The sequence below is a fragment of the Manis javanica genome, chromosome 9 (genome assembly GCF_040802235.1).
Source record: "Manis javanica isolate MJ-LG chromosome 9, MJ_LKY, whole genome shotgun sequence".
NCBI classification, from domain to species: Eukaryota; Metazoa; Chordata; class Mammalia; order Pholidota; family Manidae; genus Manis; species Manis javanica.
This window is the reverse complement of record NC_133164.1, coordinates 102570630-102591769: the sequence shown is the minus strand read 5'-3', so window position 1 is coordinate 102591769 and position 21140 is coordinate 102570630. Positions and strand designations below refer to the sequence as shown.

Here is a 21140-nt window from a genome sequence, read left to right as displayed (position 1 = left end):
TCCTCCAGGAAGTCCTCATGGGTCTCCGCTGTCCTCCCAGGAGTAGGCTGCATGACACAGTGATAACTTGGAAACTGGACACACCTGGGTCTGTGCCCTGGTTTTGCCCACATCTAGCTGGGTGGTCTTGGACAAGCTACCTAACCTCTTTGCCCTGTGGTTCTCTGATCAATCAAATGGGCCTCGTGACTGGAAAATAGGTGAGGGGTGGAGCTGAAAGGGATGACCACAGGGCTCAGTGATAAACTTTGCCCGCTCACCCTTCTGCCTCGGCCAGCCCCGAGAGGGTACCCCAGGCTTTCCCAGCTTGCTGGGGGCTCTGGGAAGGTTGAAGGAAAGATGGCTCCATTATGAGAGGCACAGGAGTTCCAGCAGGCCGTGAGCTGATCTGGTTTGGCTTTGTGGGCAACGGAGCACCACTGAGCTTCCAGGCTCTCTGGGGAAACGCTGCAGGCTGCCTGCCCACCTGCTTCGCTCTACCAGCCATCACATCCCAGCCACCCTCCCAGCAGCATCCTCCTTACAACTTCATTACTGACAGGTTTGCTCTGTCCCTCAAGGGCTGTTTTTCCATCCTGGGAAAGAGAGGAAATATGAAATGGAATTAGCTGGGGTAGGGCTTCCCTTGGGCCCCATTTTTCAGCCAAGGCTGGTGGAACTGACAAGTCCATGGCCAGACATTACAGTGGAGCAAGAGCCATTCAATAGCTTCATGCACATCACGGTCTCCAACCCCCATTCAGCTGTCTTGGACACGGCTGCCCAGCAGATGGGTTCTTGGGCTAGAATCTTCCTAGGCACCAGGGGACCTGTAGCAGGGGTGCTGACAGCCTTCACATTAAATACCCATCTGTCAGAATTCAGGGTATACTTTCAGGGACATACAGACAGCCGATGAGGACTTACTCTCCCTAGCTCCCAGATGTCGGGGTCCTGACGCTTACAGTAGTGAGTTTAAAATCAACCAGAGACTCTCCCTCACAGTACAAGGACACCTAGCAAAATCAGAAGGAATGATGGAATTAGGAAATCATTTGGCAACCACCACAATTATTGTTTCAAGCAAGAATTATCAATAGAGTTTGAGAAAAAACAGAATATTGGCAAAGTCTCAGAGTATCTCCCCACAAGCTAGTTCTTAATTACAAAGGAAAAACTCATAACTTTACAGTGGAGAGACTTGCAAAGCTAACATCACTGGTCAGAGGACAAAGGACAGTAGGAGGCTTTTGATATGAGGCACTGGGAAGGGTACAACATCAGTGACATGTATACAACCGGAGTTTAATCAAGACTAAATATCAGAGAACCCCAAACAGAGGGACCTTCAATAAAAATAACTAGTCATTCTCAAAAAAGGCAATATTGTGAAATACAGACTTGGGAGCTGTTCCCAGATTAAAAGAAACTAGAGAGACATGACAATTGTATGTAACTCGTGATCTAGATCGCTGGAGAAATTATGAATAAAGATGGAGAGAAGGTTAACAGTACTGTATCTATGTTAGTTTCTTGATTTTGATCGTTGTACTGTGGCAATGAAATTAAAAGTCTTTCTAAAGAAATATACTGTGTAAAAAAGGCATCATTTTGGGAACTTAACTCTCCAACAGGTCAGAAAAAAATGTATATGAGAGAAAAATAAAGCAAATGTTAATATTTGAGGAATCTGCGTAAAGAATATAGGGAAATTCTTAGTAGTATTCTTGCAACTTTTCTGTGAGCCGGAAGTTCTATCCAATTCAAGTTTTAAAAAATGACCTGGATTTGGTTAGAAGGGGAGAAATGAAGAATGCATTCCACAAGTAACACTAGACTTCACAAAGGCTTGGTGGCAATTTTTTAAAGTCAATTTCTTGTGCTCTAGGCAAACCGAATAAAATACAATAATTCTGACTGCAGAGGGTCCACCTTCACCTAGCAGCAGGGAGAACTGCAGGGACCCCTCACCATAGGGTGGCCCCACTGGAGGTGAACACGGAGCTCACTGTGCATTTGTGTCCTTGATACCCACAGAAAGTCCTAAATGGAACTCAAGCATCTGGGCACAGTCTGAAGGGCGGCCAAACTCCCACATCCCAGGGGGACACAGGCCTGGGTGGACCCCATGCACCATCATAACCAAGTCCAGTTTGTCCTTTTGGATAAACTTGCAGAGCTGAGCATCTCAAAACAAGATTCTGTTCCTCAGGGTGGGCTGCAGGGCACCCACCAGGAGACCTAGTTCCTCAATGAATGGGAAAAAGGATGTATTTTTATACCTGTGGGAGCTGAGGCAGTTCAATGGGCTGGTTGTAGCCTTACTCGACTTTTTAGACTTGAGAGCTCCTCTCCCGGTAATATATCATCTTGCAAATACACTTAGGGATTTTACGAATACTTTGTCTTGGTACATACTTATATATATTTGTGTGTGTGTGTGTACGTACATATATATATATATACACATATTATACATATTTTTAGATGGTATATGATAAAGAAGTTATTTGGTTTTTAGATCGATATGTTACTGGGAGTAAATTATAAGGCTCAGGTTTCATATGGCCTTTAAAAACATCCATGAATCAAGTGATACCTTCTCCATTTATTTTGAGTTATGGAAGCAAAAGTATGATTTTTCTACAGAGAAATTTCAAAATCATTACACTGTGGCTTTGGCACCAGACACACATAATATGTAGGCTGGAGTTTGACTTTATAGGGCAGAAAAATAAACACAAAGCAAAAACTGATTTCGTGGGCCATTGTGTGGAACTTTTTTTTTTAAAATAAAAATCAACTGGTATGTTTTTGTAATTTTCTTGCTTTGTTTCTAAATGATGAGACCCAAGAATTTACTGGAAGTGTTTGCAAGCATGGCTGTCCAAATAGCAGGGCGTGAGCTTGGAGGCCTTGGCTCCCCGTTAACAGAGGCAAGTGGCGCGTGAACTGACCTCTCTCCAGCCTGGACAGTGCAGCCCTGCAGGCCCTAGGAGCTGCCACATGGGGACTCTGACCAGGTGAATGGGACTCCCGGATCTGGGCAGAGCACCCAAGGCCAATGTGTAGAATTAGTACCGCTTGTTTGTTCCTTGTGAACTGACCTTTTAATACCAGTGTTCCTTAAAACTTCCTGCATTTAACCAACTGTCCATTATGGGTAAAAATTAAATATTTGACTAAGAATAAAAATAATTTTGAACTGCGTAATGGTCAAAACCACCCATATGGCTCATGGGGCTACTGAGTGATGAATGGTCAAGGGGCTGAATCAATACTCAGCCTGCTCCTCTGCTCATCAGTCATCCCGGAAATGCTCACGCCACGGGCAGGGGCAGGGCCTCTTACTGCAAGGTTCTAAAGGTGGAAAGACACCCCTGGCATGAGGGTAGGAGCCCGACTCTAGGGCTAGCCAGGCCTGGGTTCAAATCAGGGCCTTGTTACCTCTCAGCTGTGTGCCCCTGGGCAAGGGCCTTAGTGGCCTGTGCCTCAGTTTCCCATTTGTAAAAAGGGAGTATACTGATGAAAGGGGTATTGCTTAAGGTTCCGAGGGTTAAATGAGCTTCACTTGGCCCAGTGCCTGATGCAGAGCAAGGGCTGGATAGGAGCTCCCACCGCTGCTCAGCACTTCATCAGGAAAGAGCAGTAGTGACAAGTCAAGACTTTGGGCAGTGTCCTTGTCCTTGTGTGAACCCACAAGGCCTGAGCCCAGAAGATATCTCTCTGGCATCCCCAGGGTTCTTGGCCTCCTCCATGTGGCCTCAGGTCTGTGTCTCTAGTGTGGGGCGCTCAGAGGGTTTGGACTCTCCTGCTGGCCCCTGGAGGAGTCTCAAAGCCTTGGAAAACTGCCGGAGGCCTGAGCACTGGGCTCTCACCTGTCTGCCTCCTGCCCCAGGGCACCCATGCTGCTCCCCACTGTAATGTCCCCTAACCTGTCTTTCCCCTAACATGTCTTCTCTTGAGTCTCGGCGTGCTCAAGCCCACTCCCTAAGGGAACCATCCAGGCCACCCCGCCCAGGGTGAATGCTGTCCATCCCTAGGATCTTTCCCTGGAGTTGGTGGTAAATATCAGTGTTTGCAGCCTGTGCCCACAGCCCATTCCTGGAGCGGGAGCAGGGACCATGCTGTGTTCCTCTGCCCTCTGCCAGGCTCACTACAGGAAGAATCAGGCTGCTCTGCAAACAGATGTTTGGCTTCTTACTGTGGGGTTATGGGAAGTGGTTTCAGAGACGGGGGGGCAGGAGCGTGTTTCAGAGACTGGGGAGTCAGGCCTCAGGGCGCCTCGGTCCCAGCAGTATTCACCAGCACCCTGCTTCCTTCCTATGCTGAACACGGCCCTGAGAGCAGGTGAGGGGGATGTGGGAGTGGCAGAGGGACAGTCTCTCAGCGCAGCCCAGAGAGCCCATTCTTTTCAGGTGGGAAACAAGGTGGGCCTCTACCTACCAGCCCTGGTCAGGAGAAGTGATGTGGGGAGGGGCGGGTGGGGCCAGGTACTAGCAAAGGTATCGGACAGGGCTAGGCCCACACAGGATTCACATTCTCGTTTCTGGTGGTGCATTAGACCCCCTGTGCACCCACTGCCTGGCAATGCGTATCAAAGGAGAGGGAGGGGCAAAGTATCAGAGAAGACAGGCCAGAGGACTTGGCCATAGGCTCCACTCCAGGTCTGTGGCTACCAGCTGTGTGCCTCTGGGTTACTGAAAACACCTCTCTGGGCCCCAGTTCCATTTTCTAATAGCAACTATGATGAGGAATGACACTTGAATGGTACTTTCTACATCCAAGGCACTGTTTTAAGACACAAATGAACTTACATTCAATCATTCCCCACAACTCTACAGCGTAGACAGTGACATTAATACTCTCATTTTACAGTTGACAAAACACGTATGGAGAGGGTAAGTAACTTGCTCAGGTCACACTGCTACCAAGCAGGAAGCTGGGGAGCCCATGCTGTCCTAAACTCACAGAGGGGCTGGAGGGAGCTGGAGAAAATGGTTTCTAGCACTCCATTAAGCTCTCACATAATAACACTTCTACCCCCCCACCCCCACCCGTTAGTAATCCTTTAATGGTTCGTTTTGGCTGCCCTGGGCTTCCCAGGAGCTCACCACCAAGCGGGTGGTGCAGGGAGCTGAGCCCATTGCTTCTGAAGCCAGAGCTTCTCTGCTTTCCAGGGACACAGGGCAGGCCAAGGGCAAGGACCTGAGAAGCCATAACATCCTGACCAATGGCTTTAAACCCTTCTTGCTCCTTGTCATCCGGCCATAAGAGCCACAGGGAAATGGAGGAACAACCAGTCTGCCCCTGGGGGTGGAGCCCAGGAAGCCCAGAGCCGGTCTTGCCACACAGGCTGACTTCTGTGAGGAGGAAGGAAGGCTGGCAGAGAGGCCCAGGCAGGGCCAGAGCCTGGGGAGGGGTCTGGCTGACTGAGACACAGGTGCACAGGCAGTGAGGGTAGGGTGGCTGGAAGACATGCTGGAAGTCGGGCTGGGGCCAGGCCTTGGGGGGCTCCGGATGCTGGTGGTGGAGAAGGGCAGGATTCCTGGTTCTGGCTGGAGCAAGCCTTCTCTGAGCCTAGAAGCTGGATGGTGGGAGTTGGGCTTCAGGGCTGGGCAGCCAGGCCAGGGAGCCACTGGGTCACTGGCTAAGCCAAGAGAGGCAGCCAGAGGCTGGGCTGAGAGGCAAAGAGGAGTCCGGGCCCTCTGTTAGCCTGCCTGGATTCAGACCATGCCTCTGCCTCACTGGGCAACCCTGGGCAAGTTATGTCACCTTTCTCTATTTCAGCTTCCTCACCTGTAAAATGGGGATATAATGGTACCTACCTCAAAGTGTGGCTGAACTGATAATGTGCACTGAAGGTTGTGCAGCCCCTCAAACATGGACGGTGCTCTCTGAGAATGTATTAAATACAATGGGTAGGCCTAATGGACTTTGTGACATCAATAGGAAGCAATCTGGGCCACCCCAGATGGCCAGGCAGACATCTGAGGTGTGGGAGAGGACAGGACGCAGAGGGTGAGGAGCAGATAGGAGCATATATTCCAATACCAGTGGGTTCCCTCCCACGGTTCCTTAACAGAAGGACTGACTAAAGGCGTCTGTGAACTTTGAAACCGTAACTCATCACAGAGCAGTATCCCCCCAGGCCTCTCAGCTCCCTGTGGCCTCTGATACCTGCTTTCACCAGGCTGCCATTGTAGAATGCCACCCACCCAGTACGGGGGCTTGCTCCACTCCTGTGACTCTTCTGTGACTCTTTAAGGATGAGGAGACTGACAAGGGACAGAAAGTTTAGTCCATGGGCCAAAGTGTGCGGAGAGGCAGAGTGGGGTGGCCTGTGGCCTCTCCTGTGGATGCTGCCAAGCAGAGTGAAGGACCTTCCACCCATCAAGCTCCCGGAGTCTGTTCCTCCTGAAAGTGTCAAGGCCATGGTGAGTGGGCACGCTCACCTGGTGCCCAGCCTGTGGTTAGGCCTGACCCTCCAGACACCCTGGTTTCCTTCAATAGCCCATTTTGGCCTCTGCTAACTCTGTCCTGAAAGTCCCGTTGCCAAGTTTTGAAGGTTCCTAAGCCAAGAGGAATCATATCTACTTAACTGTCATTGGGGAGTACAAGGAGTAATTAATATTATCTTGCTGGTGACATTCAAGGAATTTCCATGTCAGATGCCAGGAGGTAGGAGAAACCTTAAAGACAGGGCGACCCATAGTCCAGGTCATCTGGGTCTGAGGGACTTTCCATGCTAAAATGGGACAGTACAGGGTAAACCAGGACAGCTGGCCCCCTAGTTAAAGACCAGCTGACTCAGTTCCCCTTGTAGGGCCAGTGAAGGAATGAAGGCCTTGAACGTTAGGTGGCCTGTTTGGCCCCTGCAATGACTTAGGGAGGGCGACAGAGTTCAGTGCACTGCAGTCCTGACTCCCAGACCATCATTGCTCTTCCCACCACCCCATCACGACATGGGGAGGGGAAGGGGTGGTAACACTGGGCAATGGCAGCCCTCCTCCACCACTGTGTGTTGACTCGAGGAGGGGCACCCAGCATTTACATACTCAAGGCCCACCCATGACCAGGCATGACGCAGGGAAGGCACCCAGAAGACACGTCAAGGATTCTTATTTGTGATGACTTGACCTGAACTTCACCTCCCAAGAAGGCTGTGCACATGACAAGGGTCACCACGACTCATCCCCTAGGGTCTTGCTTGAGGCTTAATGTTCCTTACCACCCACCTACCAGCTGGTTAATGACCCAGGCCCCCATCTTCCTTACAAAGCACACACAGTGGATGGGAAGAACTGACAATTCCTTCTGCTTCAAATATGCTTGCTGATGGTAGTCTCTCTTGGGTTGTCTGATAGACTTATTTCTGGGCTGTAGTAGGAAGACCTGCAGGAGGTGCTCCTGAGAGCTGGCATTAACTGAGCTGCTGAAAGGCCCTGAGAGGATTAAGTGAGTCACTTAAGGAGGGCTGGCTACCTCCTTGCCCATCACTCACTCTTCAAGGCTTATTGTAAGTCTACTATATGCCAGGCACTGGGGCTATGGGTGGGAGCAATTTGACAAAAAGCCCTGCTCTTGTGGAGCTTATCTTTTAGAAGGGAGGAACAGGTAATAAACAGAAAATTGGATCACACAGAATGTCAGAAGATAACCATTTCTATGGAGAATATGAAACTGGGAAGGAGGACTGGGAAACTGATGTATGGTGGAAGCATCCATGGGACAGGCTGTACTTTCACGGAGATGTAATTGAGCACAGACTTGAGGGAGAAGCCATGTAAATACCTGGGAGAGGAGGAATCCAGGTAGAAGGGACACAAGGGCAAAGGCCCTGAAGTAGGAGTTTGCTGGTGTTCTCAAGGCCTCCAAGAAGGCCAGGGTAGCTGGAACACAGAGTATGAGGCGGGAGGATAGATGATGGGGTCAGAGGTCATGCGACCCAGGTCATCTGGGCCTTGCAGACCACCAAATACTCTGTCTGAAATGGGAACTACTGGAGGATTCTGAACAAAGAAATGACATCTAAAAAGGCAGAATCAGAGAGACCAATGAGGTTATAGGAATAATCCAGTTAAGAGCTAATGGGGCCCTGGACCAGAAGGCAGGGGTAGGGGTGGGAAGAAGTAGGTGGATTCTGGATCTGCATTGAGGGTGGCACTGGCAAGAATTGCAGACGAGCTGGACTGGGTGAGAGGAGGGGAGAAATCAAGGTTGTCTCCAAGGGATTTGGCTTCAGCAACAGCAAGGATGGAGCTGTGTCACCTGAGTTGGGAAGATTGGGGAAGAGCAGGCTTGGCGGGTGACAGAAGCTTGGCCTTGGATATGTTGAGTTTGAGAAGTTTATTAGACACCCCCTCTGGGATGTTGAGAAGGTTGGGGAATCCAGGAACTGGAGCTCAGGGAGACAGCTTCTCAAGGAGTCAAACCTATACTTGGCCCGGGCAGCATGCCTGCTCTCTCAGGCTTGGCAAAAAGGTCTGGTTTTATTTCCACTTAATTTTCATTTACAAGTATGTAAAGCATTTACATGGTTCCAGAGTCAAATTTGCAAAACAAGGTGTTCAGCAACACTTAGCATCTACTCTTTCCCTCTGTCCTGTAAATAATCATTTTATTTGTTTTATGTTTTATCCATCTGCTATCTTTAATGTAAGGAAATATGAGTATCTGCCTTTTTTGGGAAAATAGTGGGCATACTACACATACTTTTTCCACTTTGTTTTTTTTCAGTTAATATTATTTAAGGTCATTTGTTTCTCTCTGCTTTTTATGTTTAGGGAGGCTCCCTCCAAACACTTTGAAGGATTTTTTTAATTGTCTGTACTGAGGTGGTTCACTGTTGCTTTCTAGCAAGCACCACCACTCTGGGTAAGGGGTAAATAGTCCCTAGAATTCCATGTGCAGAAGCTTAGAACAGAATGGGTTTTTCTGTTTCTTCCCATATTGAACTTCCAGAACTCCTGATTCTCGGTGATAGGCATGGCAGGGCATTGTCAAATGCCAAGAGGTTTCAGGGCAGGAGATGGGGACCCAGGTTATAGTCTGGCTTTGCCAAGGTCAACTGTTTGACCTTGGGGAACCCTGCTCTTGCTGTAAGACAAGTTGATCTCTATGGGCCTCGGAGGGGCGAGGCTGACCTGAACCTGTTCCTGGCAAAGCCATGGAGTAGACAATCCCATCTTAGGGAAAGTGATAAAGACAAGAGTTTGGTTATGTGAGTGCCCCAGCTCGCATCACTGGCTTCTCTGCACACAGCAAAGGGCTGCTGGGTGATATGATGTCATACGGTGGGTCATGGAGACTGGGCTATAAGCAGGAGGTAGAAGGGAGCTTGCAAAGCCAGGGGTCAGCAGGGAGCAGCCAGCTGAGCTGGTACAATTCTTGGGAGTTCACAGATGCCAGAATTTGGGTGCAATATTAAATGATCAGGCAATTAGGATGGCAGGGGGCTGCATGTTCCCCCAGGCATAAGGAGGCTGGCCCCCAAAGGCTGACCTGCCACAACAGGAGGCTCCTGCACTTTGCTTGCCCAATGCTGGGCCTATATCACCGTCCCCAGGAGGGTCAACTGGACCCTGGTGGTGCAGGTCCAGAAAGTTCCCAATGCATAAGAATTGCTCTTATCCCTTCTTCTGTGGAGAAAATTACAGATCTGGAGCCACTCATCCTGTATGTTTTTCCTTCTCTCCCCACACCCCTAACCTAAACATAACTCATACATGCAAAGACAAGAGGCCAGGAAATAAATGTGCCAAAAAGAAAAATCATTGGAAGAACAAGAAAGAGCAAAACTCTGAGCCATCCCGAAGTGGCAGGCCGGGTGGAGCTTTCCACTAAGCTGTGTATCATCCGTTCCAGCCCAAAGTCCTCTCCCAAGCTTCCACCCTCGGCACTGACTTCTGCTCAGTGCAGCTAGAGGCAGAGAGGGCCCCAAACCTTGGGGACCTTGTGGGATCTGCCGAATGGCCCCAGGACATGCCGGGAGCAGCAGGACAGCTGGCTTCAGAGCCTGGGGAGGCCCAGGCATCTATCTACCCAACTCCCTTCACCTTTCTCATCCCAGATGTGAAATATGTAATCTCTGGGCTCATTAACCACAGCCCCTGCAGGGCCATGTGGGAAGGACGTGGGAGAGGAATCCACTTTCTGCACTGACTGGGTCCTGACTCAGTGTATCTTGGAAGAAAGAAAAAGAGGTCTGAACGCTCCTACCCCGGGCAGCTCGGTAATTGCAGGTTTTCGTAACACTCTGGGAAGGAAGAGTGGCTGCCCCGGAGAAGCTGGGAAGGCTTTATGGCAACCTTTCCTGGGAATGAAGCCATCCTAACCACCAGGCCACCCTGGTGTGCCTTTTCCAACTCCTCTGCTTCCCCTGACACACGGGGCAACAACCAGCCCAGCCCGACGCCGGAGGCTGCCTGCTCTCCCCTCCACAAGCCAGCATGGGTGTGTCTTGTCTCGCCCCGGATCCGGGGGCCGGAGCTTCCAGGGAGTATGGCAAGTGGAATGGGAGCATCAACCCTTCTAACCAGCCTGAAGTGCTCTGGGGGAGGAAGATGTTTCACGTGTTCTTTACAACCTATTTTGATGGGGGGAACTTAATTGCTAGCAGGCTCTACCGACACTGGCCTAAAAGGATGAGCGTCAGGCTCCGGGGTGCAAGACAAAAGTCCGAGGCTGCCTTGGACACCGGTAGACACACAGTCTGTTCTGGTACACTCTCTTCACCTCTCAACCTCTCTTCCCTCTTCCAGTCTCATCTCCTCCTTCTCTCCAATATGCACTGCCATCATCCTCCCCACCCTCCGCATGCCTTGTGCCACCCAACCATGTGCCTCGACACCTGCTGTCCCCCTCAGTGATACCCTCTCCTAGACTTGCTGCGTGGACACCAACACAGAAGGCACACCTCCCTGACTTGCCTTCCCTCCTTGGCCTCTTAGCAATGTCCGCCACAGTCAGGTCCCACCTAGGGACCTCTGCCTCTGCTAATTCACTTATCAAAAATGTGTTCCCCACCCCCACCCTCTGCCTGGCCCCACAAGGAGACAGATCATGTTCTACCTCCTCCAGGAAGGCTTCTTGGCTACTCTAAACTCCAGAAATCTTTTCTTTCTCTCTTTCTCTGAAGTCCCAGGGCATATGGTCTGCAGTGTACTATTACACACCCACACCCACACATGTGCACTCACTGCACACAAACATGGCATACACACATGCATGAATGCCATACACATATGTACACACATGTAAAAAACACACACCACACACACATAACCATTTTACTGAGTCAATTGTTTAGCATATCTTCAGATCTCTCCAACTAGACTGTAAACCTGGATGCCTGGCACAGACCTAGGCCTGTGAGAAGAGCTCAGTAGACCCTCCCTTCCTGACCAAAGCCGCCTCCTCTGAGTCCCACTTACCTCCCTGTAAAGGGCTGGTGAAGGTCATGGTTCCCCCCTACCCTGGGGAATCATGAGGTGCATGAGGCCAACACCGTAAAGGGCTTTGGCCTCTGAAAGAACTTTTTTCTCTCCCGGAGAATGCTGCCCTGATGATGAACAGGATGCAAATGCATCCCAATAAATCGGGAGATTTGAATAATTTTAACATGGCTAATCTGATACCATCTCTTTACACTCAGCAATGCTTGAGGTGGGGCAGCCCAACCTATTTCTGGTGGGCAGTCGCTGCCAGGAGAAGGTGCAGCTCCAAGGTCTCCCAGACTCCCAGCCCTGGAGGGAGAAGGTGGGGCCTCAAGCCCCACGTCCAGCCTGGCCTCGCCCCTGCTGAGGTCCCCACCTGGATTAGAGCCAGTGCTCACAGGGCAAGATGGAGGAACTGAGGACCCCAACATCCTGTGGCCTTGCTGCGAGCTGACCCCGCCTCAGGAGGAGATGGCCGGCTCTATCACCTCCAGATGCCCTTTTTACTGGACTCCAAATTGCCATCCAGCTCCATCAGAATTAAGACCCCTGCTAAAAGGCACACAGGAGTCTTGGATGGGAAGAGTGGCTGCCACAGTGCAGGAGCCTCTACCTGTACTTTACCTCTGAGACCCCGCCCTGAGAGATGTGAGAAGTGAGGCAGTTGTGATTTCCCCGGGGGGAAGGGTCCTTTGAGGAGGAGTAAGAGTAACTACTCCGAGGTGGGCTGGTGGGCCCGCTGGGCTGCGCAGAGGCTCACAGGCATGGCCCGAGGGAGAAAGGGGCAAGCTGGTTTCTTTCACAATGCTGGTCTTGCAAAACAAAAAACCTTGGGCAGATGCTGACAGAATGTTCCTCCTTCTTCTCAGCTCTCCTAGTTGCTCTGTGGTGGGACAGGCCATCTCACCCGCCATGCTTTCTGAGCACCCACCTAGAAGCTCTTCACTGAAGCTGAGGCTGGTAAGCGTCTGTTCCTTTCCCGCCCCTGCTGCCAGACACTCCTGTCAGGCCCTCTGTGTCCCTTGCTCCTCAACCACAGGAAGCACCCTGGGGCTTGGGCATGGCTCCCACAGGCCCCATCGGGCTCCACATCTGACCCCGCACCCAGTCTCTCCCCAGGACAGCAGTGGCTGGTGAGGAGCCCAGCCAGTCCTCTTCAAACACTGAGGCTGGGTGGGATCTGAGGGACCTGACGTGTGGGGACCACCACTCCCAGAGTGGCAGAGGACTGAGACGCAGTCACTGGGTGACCAAGCTGGGCCTTCAGCTCCTCGCCTGCACCCCGCCTGGGCTTCTTCCACTTTCCTTTTGCCAGCTTTGCCCCTCACCCTTATCTGTAATCTGGACTTGATGAAGTCAGTCCTCAGAAGATGCCCAAGAGCCTCAGGAAACTACCTCCCCCAGGGCAGCTACACCCCGGAAGGCACCACAAGGAGCGTCAGTTTTTAACCCGGGGGAGGCCTGTGCTGCTGCTGAAAGCCCAGCAACAGGCCCCAGGGCCTTGCCAAAGAACATTCACTCACATTGCAACTGTAATATTATTAATACGTAGATGGAATGTCTATGGAGACTACACCATCCTCTGCAGAGAAGAACAAAGGACCCCCAATGGAGGACCACATTAGGAGCCCTCCTCTGCCTGCACTCTAGGCTGAGACCCCAGGCTGTCCCTGGGGAGTGGCTGGTGTGGATGGCGAGCGTTACACTGCTGGGCCTGCTGCTCTGCAGTCCAAAAGATGGCATGTGCACAGAAGGGGCTGGTCAGGGATGGGTCACCACGGGCGAGAGACCCCCCTTAACCCGAAGACGCTGTTGTGTTAGCGCTAGGCTTCGGACTTAGAGAAGAGGCCCCGCTGGAGTGGGGACTGCCCATAGAGGGTATGGGAGGGAGGGTCCCATGCAGGGCAGGGTCTGGGCTGGCCAGCCCCATCCCTGGTGGGACCTCCTGTCTGTGCACTGCCCTGCTGGTCTCCTTCCCTTCCTCCCTCCCCTCCCGCCTTCTCAAGTCCTTCCTTAATAACTTCAGGGAAGCAGGGCACACATGACTTCTGGTTTTCCTGGTCTTCCAAACTCTGTTGCTATCCCTAGCTACTCCCAGCTACCCTGAATCCTGAGGTCTCCATGGTGGTATTTGCCAAGGCATTTTGAAGGCTCCATGTCAAAATGCAATCCCAGGGACCTTCATCCTCTGGGCAGGGAGCCAGTGGGCATGCGAGGCCAATCAGATGGCCTGCACCCCAGCCCTGAGACATGTGTCTCTCAGAACTGCTGTGTGGGGTCTGAGGCATAGAGCACACTGGGGAATGGGGCAAGACAGCCTGTTGCCCCGTGGGGCCTCTCTTCTGGCTTTCCTGTTACCTGTGCTTGGGGAGATACTCATTCCTGGCAGTGAGGAGGGGCAGGGGCTGTGAGCTCCAGCCAGAAGGCCTGGGTCTCCCCCAAGAGGCAGGTGAGGGCAGAGGCAAAAAGGTGACCTCAGGTTGCTGCACTCTTGTATCCTCAGCTGTCCAGTGGAAACGGAAATATCCTTCTCTTTGGAGTTGTTGGGGAGCACATGACCATCTAGCTCAGGATTTGCTGACCGTGGCCAAGTGTGCCTGGACCCTCCACTGCCACCTGTTTTTGTGAATCAAGTTTGCTGGGACATAGTCCCTTCATTTACATCTTCAGCTGGATTACAGGCCCAACCTGATCCAAACTAAGGAGGTCTTCTTTTACTGGTTTGTATGTTTAGTTTTCATTCAAGATTTTGTTTGATGAAACGTCATCCATCTCTGCAGCCCCTTGCTTAGCAAAAACAAACTAAGCTCTTCCCCGGTGCCCTGAGCTGCGCCTGGGAAAGACTGCTTGAGACGTGGTTTGTGCAAGAAAGGAAAGAGAGGCCAAATGGGTCCCACTCCGGCATAGGGAGGGGTGCCGACGAGGAGCCAGTGGTGGGGGACCAGGAAACTTCCTCTCTCCAGAATCCCCTGGGAGTCTCCCTATTTCTAAGGGTGTGTCCTGGATCGACCTCAATTAGGGCTCTGCATTCACCTCACTCCACGATGTCCCCCTCAGGTCGGGGGACATGGCACAGTCCTCAGCGGGCCTGGTGGCCTGCAGATGGGCCTGAAAGCTGCTCCCCAGGGGTAGCATTCTGATTTCCTCCAGGCCATGCTTCTGAGCTAGGACCCTGGAGGGAGTGGCCCTTGTGGTCTTTGGAGCCCTGGCAGTAGGGGGCAGTGTTTCTCATTCCCAGATATACCTCAAAGAAGATCACCACGGGTGTGTGTGTGTGTGTGTGTGTGTGTGTGTGTGTGTGTGAGTGTGAGTGCTCAGTGACCACCTCTTTCTCTTTCGCAGCCTCTTAATTCTTCTCTGCATGCCTTCCTCCCCTTGCCAGGACTCAGACTGCTCCACCCCAGGCTTCTCTCCTCCCCCAGCCACCCTGCCTGGCTCCCTAGGCCCCGGAGAATTTCCACAGAGCAGGGCTTTCTAACAGAACTTTCTGCACCATCCAATGTGGTAACCATTAGCTACATGTTGCTAACAGAGCACTGGAAATGTGGCTGAAGAACTAAAATTTTAACTTCACTTAATTTTTAACTGACTTAAATACCACAGTGGCTACCGTATTGGACAGCACAGCTGTAGGCAAAAGGGGTTTATTATCACTTCATTCCAGTGACTGCCTTTGGAGCCAGAGCCTCCTCAAGTACTTCTAGTGAAGCCATCAGAATGGAGGGGGAAGAGCATTTGCATGACTGGAAGGGAATGATTAAAGAGGGCCTCTTTAGCCATCACCACCGTGTGGCCCCTCACAACCTGTCATCATACCCACCAAAACATTTCCACTTCTGAGGGACATTCCCGCTCTCCCCACCACAATATCTGGTCTATCCAGGCAGGACAATGCTCACCCCGACAGGCAGGAAACTCTAGTCACCACTTAATCTGGACTGCATGAAAAAGAAGCACATGTCCCTCGGCACAGGGCCAAAGTTCTTGAACCCTGTGGAAAAGAATCTGGATATTCCGATGTCTGGGACCATCCTCAGGTCTGCAAGGTCTTGAGTAAATCACGTGGTCTCTCTGAGTCTCACCTACGCTACTCTCCTAATGGGACACCTACATCTGTCTTACCTGCCTCCCAGGCCTGCTGCGGGGCTGCTGGGTAAGACAGCTTTATTTGTGTTGTTAATTATTTGTAGTCTTTTCTCTCCTACCCAAGGAAGCCTTCCCTGTCTGTGTTTGACAGATTCTAGTATTTTAACATGCTTCCAATTAAAGCCCAATGTTTTATAATCACTGGGATTATAAAGTTTAAGGGAAAATGAGTATATGTGTGAGTGTGAGGGTGTGTGTATCTTGGCGAGGTTCCTTTTCCTGGAACTACCTGCTGGACCCCATGGAGGACAGGTATGCTCCAAAGCTCAGACACCACCACCCTCTGGCTTAAAACCTCCCGCAGAGAGGAAACCTTCTTACTCATGCTCTGCTGTGGAGAGAAGCCATGGACAGGGAGGATGGAAATATAGAGGAGAGGACAGGATAAGGAAGGCATCCTTGGAAAGATCTGAAGTTCAACCAGAAAAGAGAAACACAAACCCTCAATGCACTCAAAGCTACTGGTGGATTTTACTAGATCATTCAAAATGAAAAAAAATTAAAAAAGTCAACGACACAGGAAGGAACTAGAAACAGATAAAAATGGGCCCCAATGGTCTCTGCCCACTGGTATTCACACCCTGTGTCATACTTTTCCACAATGCGCAGGGCTAGACTGTGTGACCAACAGAATGGGTCAGAAGGGATGTTACTTTCAAGATTAAGTTATAAGACCTAACAGCTTCTTTCTCTTTCTCTCAGATCACTCATTCTGTTGTGAGCACCATACAGAGAGGCTGATATGGCAAGGAAATGAAGGCTCTGGCCAACAGCCAGTGAGGAACTGAGGCCTGCTGACCACCGTGCCAGTGAGCGTGGAAGTGGGTCTTCCAGGCCCATCTGAATCAAGTCTTCAGGTGGTCACAATCCCCACAAAAGCTCAGCCACAATCTCGAGAGAGCCCCTGAGCCAGAACCACCCAGTTAAGACGCTCCTGGGTTCCAGACCCTTGGAAACTGTGTGCTTTAACAAATGTTTGTTGTTGTAAGCCCTAAGTTTTACAGTAATTTGTTATGCGGATAGATAACCAATACAAATATCCAGGACAGTCTCCATTTCCAGCAAACTATCATTGGAAATAACTACTGGCAGCGTTCCACACACACACACACACAAACACACACACACACACTACATAAACACAGGCATGTGTATACTACAAGCACAAATATCATAAGCCCTCATGTTTGTGTAGACCTTGGCATTTTACCTGCTATCAGAGCATCATCTCATTTGAACCACACAACAGTCTAGAAGGTAGATGTCCTGTTTCATATGGCTTTGAGGTTCCACATCTAGCCATGAGACCCAGACCAGCTCTAAACAAGTCAGCACACTCCAGGAGCCACCCACATGTTGGGTAGCAGCCTAAGCCCTGCAGTGGCTCATGTTAAGTGACTTCTAGAATGTAAAGACTTCTAGAAAAAAAAAAGGATGTCTGCCTAAAGTGGGATGGTTTTTGGCTTTTACGAGCTGAAAACCCTGCCTTCCAAAAATATAATCCATCCACTCTCCTTACTCTACCCCCAACATGTACTGACCTCCCAGTGTCCTATGAACTCTCAGTACTAGTTCATTCTCTTAACTCTGGGTAATCTCTGAAGGCTCCAGTGGGAATGTAAAGTGACTGCCTGGGTTATGCACAAAGGCCAGATGGACCGCTGACACCCCAGTTCCCAGGGCAGGATGCAAGACTGGGAAGTCTGGGCAGACAAGAGAACAGCGGGAGGTGAGGGTGGATGCACAGCAGAGTTGGTTTTCTCCAACTGCGTGCAGAGTAAGCAGCACAATAAAAACATACGAGGGCTTCAGCCAGGAAAGGGTGCCCAAGAGGCCCCTGCTGTCCTGAGGGCAGGGAGACCAGAATCAGACGGTGGGGCCTTGGGAAGGAGCTGACCTTTGTGGGTCCTGCCTAGAAGGCTCCTAATGACCACATTCCCTGTCCCACTCCTGACCATGTATCTCCAATCTTCTGGAACCTCAGGGCCAAGTCAGAATCCTGTCCTCTGCCTGTCCCGCCACGGTCCCCGCCCAGCTCCTCTGAGCCATGGCTGCAGCCTGCAGCTCAAAGGCACCAGGTTTCCTGTGCAGGGTGACCAGGCTGTGCCATCTGCTCCCTGACGCACTGAGCCAGCCTGGAACATGTGTTTACTGTGGTCACTTGGCCACCAGACCAAACACACATGCAGCCCCATTTAGTATTTTTTTCTTCTTAAAAACATTTCTCATTTTTGTTTTGAGTCCACACACAGCTTTTCTGAGTTCATTGTCAGGACCGACAAACAGAAAGCCTGAAACTGATCCTCTGTTCACAGAATCCTCCCCTTGAAGTTGACAAAACCAGAGTTAGAAGACAACTGAAGGGCACTGCAGCCCTGAGGGAGGGACTAACTGCAGATTATGCTGCCTGGGGAAGCTGCTTTTGTTCTGGGCTCACCTGTTTACCTGGAGAGGTGGCTTGGCACCCCTCCCCTCCCCACTAGCGAGCAAGGATCCTGCGTGCTCTCAGGCTGCCTGCTCCCCGGGAGTCCCCCAGCAGCACCTGCTCCAGGGGACCCGGGGGACTGGAGGAGTGCTCTCCTGGGCCACCCCAGCTTGACCCACCCCGGCGACTGTGGGGAAGGTCAGGGAAGAGGACCAAGGGAGGGCAAAAAGGAGCTTGGGTAGTCAGGTGAGAAAGGCCTTAGGCAGAGGGGCTGGCTAGGCAGGTAAGGGGGTGGGCAGAGGGGCCTAGGCAGGTCCAGCAGGCACGGCTTCAGGGAGCGGAGAGGAAGGGCAGGTGCGGCAGCAGGGGGGTGGGCAAAGGGGCCCAGGCAGGTCCAGCAGGCATGGGTTCAGGGAGGGGAGGGGAGGGGAAGGGCAGTGCGGCAGGGGGTGGGCAGGGTGGCCCAGGCAGGTCCAGCAGGCACAGCTTCAGGGAGCCGAGGGGAAGGGCAGGTGCAGCAGGGGGTGGGCAGAGGGGCCCAGGCAGGTCCAGCAGGCACAGCTTCAGGGAGCCGAGGGGAAGGGCAGGTGTGGCTGGCGCTGGTAGAAGGTTCTGAAGGTCTGTGAGAAAGGTTATATGCTATTATTTACTTCACTTCTCTGTATGAGTTAACTTTCCTATCTATAAAATGGACATAAGAGCAGTATCTCCTTCCTAGGGTTGTTGAAAAGATTATTAATAATTCAGAATACCTCTAAAAACTGCTACAAGGTTAATGGGCTGGTAACTGTAAGGTTTAAGCTCCCCATGCCCCATGAATTGCTGGTGGGTTTGAGCATCCACCCACAAGCTGGACCTACAGAGCTTGTCATGGGTGTGGGCCTGTCCACTCTTGGTGCTTAGACTGTCTGTCTCTTTGTCCGTCCAGACCTACTTGGAAAGAACTGGCAGTTATATCCATTCTGCATTTTGAAGGGCACTAGGGTACCTGCAGGTCTACTGACACAAACTACCACTTCAGAGACGACCACTGGGCATGCCAGTAAATTGGTCTGAATTTCCCCTGTGGCAGCTAAGCACAGACACCACCTCTGAGGACCTAAAGGCCCGTCATCTTGAATAACTTTAATTCTGTTGCTGGTATCTTACCTAATTGAGCCCCTGTATCCCTTCTGGAAACCACGGCTCCCCAAAATACTCCAAACCATAATAGAGGCCACTTTGGCTTCCCCAAAACACACACATTGGAATAAATGACTAAAATTAAATTACTGGGAAGACTCAGAAATAACTCTTGGAGCTCAGGGTAAGTGCTGACCCAGGCAAGCAGGCACTTTGGTATTTTTAAAACCTGTGCTCCTGTCCCTGCTGGGAAGCCTTGGGGAGCCTAAGGCACCCTAGTCCTTGGGGTTTGTACCCCTGGGACTTGGGGAGCTGGCAGCTCGAGGAAGCCCTCTCTGGCCAGAATGCCCTCCCTGAAAGCTGCCCACCATTCTATAACTCATACCACCCCCTTCTTCCAGCCTCTCACCACATGGGGCACCCCCCCAACAGCCTAGGAAATCTCTAGGCTACTACAGGGACCTCCTAAATATGTCCCTGCATGAATCACCCAACCAGGGAAGGGATCTACAGTTGTGACGGACCTGGTGCAGGGGCAGAGGGAGGGTAGCCTGCCTGAAACCTCCTCATCGATTCATTCCTTTGACTTAGGCACTAGCTCTCCCCTCAGTCCATTTGAAAAGAGCAGCTGCCATGCTGTTACCACCCCTGGCACATGAGTTAATCAGGGTGTGTGTGTTAGAAGGCGGTGAGGGACCCAGAAGGGGGAGGCCAAGCAGGCAGAGAGGACAGAGTTTTCCAGCAGAGACCTGGGAGGGGGCACAGGCTCTGAGACCAGACCACTTGGGTGTGTGGTGTGGTTCAGCTGCTCCCAGCTCTGCAGCTCTGGGCAAGTTACTTCACTTTTCTATGCAACTTATTTTTCTCATGGGTAAAATGGAAATACAAACACCATACATCCTTCCTAGGGTTGTCAGGATGATCAAATGAGCTGATACTTGTAAAGGGCTCAGTGGGTCCTCTAAGCATTCTGGAAGTGCTCATTAAATTGCTAAGTGACTTCCAGGGCACTGAGGGTGGGCTGGGCTTGCCTGTGGGTCCAGCAAAAAGGCCCTAGAAACAATGAGATGCACAGTGCACCCAACAGGCAAGGTGGTCCCAGGCAGCATCCATCTCAGGCAGCCAGAGTGCTGGGAGAAAGAGGATTCAGCCAGCCATGGCTGGGTGCCCAGGGTGCAGACCTGGACCAGGTTTGGTCCCAAAAGATGTACGTAGGAGCAGTAGATTTGGCCTGCCTTTCTGGAACTTCCTGGAGAGGGTACATGGGCTGCACTGAAGATAGAAGGGGCACCAGTTATTTGTACTGTAAGCCCCAGCTGGCCTCTGGGACTTCTTGTGTACCTGCCATCACATGTCATCCCTGCAGGCTGCACATCACTGTCCTTGGGACAAGAAGAAGAGCAGGCTTGGCGAGCACCCCATTTCCTCAGGATCCCCTGCCTGGTGAGGGACAAGCTTGTCTTGAAGCCAGTAGGGCTAGCTCAGGCCCTGGGCTGCCCACCATGCACAATGCTCCCAGGGAAGGCTTGGAGCCAGAAGCCCAGTCACTCGGGGCCCTCAGAGTCCCCTGTTTCCATCTGCCCCAGCAAGGTAGGAAGGGTTGGGGGTGCACATCTGTGAGCCAGCTCCCAAATGCCTAGCATTGCTGAGAAGGAGAAGTTAAGACCTCTGAGGAGGAGTAACTGAACCAGTTCAGGTGGCTGGTCCCTGGGGTGTCCATTCCACTGCCTGACCCAGACGCAGACCCAGGGGAGATGGCATTTCCCCTTCTACAGCCAGTTTCCTCATCAACCCACCTGCCCTCCAGGCCACCAGGCATTTGCCCCCGCTTCCTCTTTTGTCAGCTTCCGTGACCTCCTCTGCCATCTAGGGGTCAGGGGGCTCTGAATGAATCCCAATAGCAGGATAAAGGGGAAGAGAGTTAGCAAGAAAGAGCAACGCTCAGCTTCCCAGCAGTGGGCACAGACTGGGAGATGCCACTGCAGGGTGGGTAGGCCATAGGCCCCACACCAGGAGGTCTGCCAAGATGC

General features: G+C 51.7%; 1 protein-coding gene and 1 long non-coding RNA gene across 11 annotated transcripts in view; one reads left to right on the top strand and one right to left on the bottom strand.

The window, feature by feature from the left end:
* The window catches only part of CTIF (cap binding complex dependent translation initiation factor), a 290169-nt gene that overhangs the window by 104920 nt on the left and 164109 nt on the right, over window positions 1–21140 (bottom strand). The window lies entirely within an intron of this gene.
* Window positions 1674–16614, top strand: LOC108399889 (uncharacterized). The gene is made up of 4 exons (XR_012121394.1): window positions 1674–4329; window positions 12287–12377; window positions 13921–14137; window positions 16266–16614. It is a non-coding gene; the product is annotated as an uncharacterized lncRNA (long non-coding RNA).